This window comes from Magnolia sinica, chromosome 9 (genome assembly GCF_029962835.1).
Source record: "Magnolia sinica isolate HGM2019 chromosome 9, MsV1, whole genome shotgun sequence".
Lineage (NCBI taxonomy): Eukaryota > Viridiplantae > Streptophyta > Magnoliopsida > Magnoliales > Magnoliaceae > Magnolia > Magnolia sinica.
The window spans coordinates 15,838,803-15,841,987 of NC_080581.1; the positions used below are offsets into that span (position 1 = coordinate 15,838,803).

General features: G+C 38.9%; 1 non-coding gene across 1 annotated transcript; it reads left to right on the forward strand.

The window, feature by feature from the left end:
- The first annotated feature begins 1,906 nt into the window (after window positions 1-1,906).
- Window positions 1,907-2,013, forward strand: LOC131257236 (small nucleolar RNA R71). Its single transcript, XR_009177248.1, has one exon. It is a non-coding gene; the product is annotated as a small nucleolar RNA R71 (small nucleolar RNA).
- The last annotated feature ends 1,172 nt before the right edge of the window (window positions 2,014-3,185 follow it).

Sequence of the window (3,185 nt, forward strand, 5' to 3'; positions counted from 1 at the left end):
AAATCACTAGTGGGTATGTCTCTTCTTGACCTAAATGGACATATTCTAAATTAGAGGGTAAAGGTTTTAGGTCAAGCTTCAGTGGTTTGAGGTTAGACGATAGAGGCACGACATCAGTTTGGTGTAATTCTTCAAATTGTGGCCTACACTGGTTAACTTCAAGTACCAGTGCAGTATTAAGTAAGGCAAACCTCTCCCTAATTATGTCATCATCCAAGTCATGGGAGTGTCCTGGGCACATCTCTAGAGGGTCAGAGGATAAGGTTAAAGGCGTTCTATCTTCCACGAAAGAATTAATCATTTTAATGTCATGGAAATCATCATCATCCTCTGAGTTTCTGCCATTATTGAAAAAGATATTTGACTCCAATGTCATATTCCCGAAGGACATAGTCATGACACCATTCCTGCAATTGGTAATTGCATTTGAAGTGGCAAGGAATGGGCGACCAAGAACGACGGGAATCTGAGTGCTTATGTTATTAATGGGTTCGGTGTCCGGGATGATAAAATCTACAGGGTAGTAAAATCTATCGACCTGAACCAATAAATCCTCAATTATTCCTCTTGGTACACGAATAGAGCGATCAGCAAGTTGTAGTGTAGTTAGGGTGGGTTTTAATTCACCCAAACCTAACTGTTTGTATACCGAGTAGGGAATCAGATTGACACTCGCTCCTAAGTCAAGAAGTGTGTGATCAATTCGATAGTCCCTGATTACACATGATATGGTTGGGCTACTCGGATCTTTGAATTTCTGCGGCACGTCTTGCTTCAGGATGACACTCACTTTCTCAGTCAAGAAGATCATCTTTTGAATACTCTACCGTCATTTGGTCATACATAGGTCTTTTAGGAATTTGGCATATAAAGGTATTTGTTTTACGACATCAAGTAGAGGAATGTTGACTTTCACTTGTTTCAACACCTCTAGAATATCTTGAGAGTTAGTGAGAGGTTTTGGTATAACCAATCGTTGGGAAAATGAAGCAACTGGCTTCTCTAGAAGTTCCGGTTCTAATTTTTATAGGGCATCACTAGATCCATCATTGTTGTCCTCTTCTAATTCATAAGGCTTTTCGAGCCTAACTAGAAGGGTTTTATCAATAATCTTCTCACTCATAAGAGTGGTGATGGATTTAGCATGCTCTGTCTGATTTGAAGAGCTTGGGTTGCCAACTTCATATTACAGCTTTGGATTGGGAAGAGGTTGGGTTGGGAGGCTCCCCTTATTCCCAATCGTATTTTCAGCCTTAAGTCTTTGTAATGTTTTGTTAAGGTCTTGCAACGTTTGTAGCATACCCTGATTGAAAAGATCTTTCTTTTCAAAATGTTTTAGAATCAGATCCTCTTGAGGTTTCTCTTGTTGTTGTTGTGAAGTTTGATTAAAGAAATCTTGAGGGGTAGCAGTTTGTCCATTCCTCCAACTAAAATTTTTTCAACCAGGATTATACGTATTAGAGGTAGGTTTATTGAAAGGTCTTTGATAGTTATTTCTGGCATTGGCTTGTTCATTCAACACTTCTCGAAAGGCAGGTATTGTAGGACAATTTTCAGTTGTGTGAAGTTGCCATCACAGATGCCGCAAATAATTTCATTAACCTTATGCTTCTTTCCTTCCATGGCCTCGAATTTTCTTATGAGATTGGTCACTTTATAATTGAGATCATCCTCTTCTTTCAAAAGATACAATCCACCTTTCTCCTTAGATTAAGTCAGCCTAGACGGGGTGTTTGAATTTGGGTACTGGTCCCATGATTGTGTTTTTTCAGCAAGGCTATCGAGGTAATGCTATACCTCATCGACATCTTTACTCATGAATTCTCCATTACACATTGTCGCGACCAATTGGCGCGTGGAAGATGTCAGTCCATCATGGAAAAAGTTTGTAATGCGCCACGTTTCAAAGCCGTGTTGTGGGCATAAACTGACAAGATCCTTGAACCTTTCCTAACATTGGAAGAATGTTTTATCCTCCTTTTGGGTGAAGTTCATGATTGCTTTTCTAAGGGTAATCGTTTTATTATGTGAAAAAAATTTCTTTATGAATTCCCTCTGCATATCATTCCATGTGCTAATGGATCTAGGACGCAATGAATGTAACCACGTCTTAGCCTTCTCCTTCAAGGAAAGGGGAAAGAGTTTCAGCCTGACTATATCCTCAGATACATTAGGAAAGTATAAAGTGGCTATGATCTCATCGAACTCTTTCAAATGTAAGTATGGACTTTCTGATTCAAGCCCATGAAATTTAGAAAGGAGTTGGATAACCCCTGGCTTGATGTTTATATATCCTGTATTTTTAGAAAAAATCATTCATGAGGGCGTACTTACCCCTGCTGGTTGTAAATAATCTCGTAAAGTACAAGGCGGGGGTGCTTGATGCACCTCATTCTCATCCTGAATGTCATCCATCCTAGGTGGAGGGAGTTGATTTGTGGCCATTACTTCAACTAACTCTGGGGATCTCGAGCGGTGTCTAATCCTATAATGGACAGTCAGCCCCTCAACTAATTCTCCTTCGGTCAAGAGACGTCGAGTATTATCACGAACCTACTTGGGCATAAAGCACTTGCAGCCCCCAAATTAGATCCTAAACCTAGACCTAAGAGGAAGAATAGAAAGGAAGTCTAGAAATAAAGAGGAAAGATGGAAAGAAGTTACCGAATTCGAAGTCCTAAGTGAAGATCCTGCAAACCAAAACAAACCAAGTTAGTTTATAGAAGATAAAACCGAATCTGAAGGCTAAAGAAAGTAAGGAAATAAGGACGAAATTACCAGATTAAAGGATCTATCAAAAATCCTACGAGGTAGGAAAACAAGTTAGTTCTAAAAATCAATAAGAAAGAAAAATCTAAAACTAAAGTTAGTAAAATCCTAATCTTAAACTAATTCTAAAACTAATTAATTTCAGAGAATCATAGCCGTCAGTTCCTCGGCAACGGCGCCAAAAACTTGTTCACTTCCCAAGTATAGGGTTGTGATGTAGTAATAAACTCGGTGAAACCGAGGTCAAATCCACAGGGACCGAAACCTGTACGTAATCTGAAACTATAACTAGAACTAGAATGAGATGAAATCTAAATCGAGTGTAATTTGATGAATAATAATGAAATAATTATCTAAAACTTAAAGAATTCGGCGAAAGGACACTAGGGATTCAGAGGATCCACTTGTAGAGATCA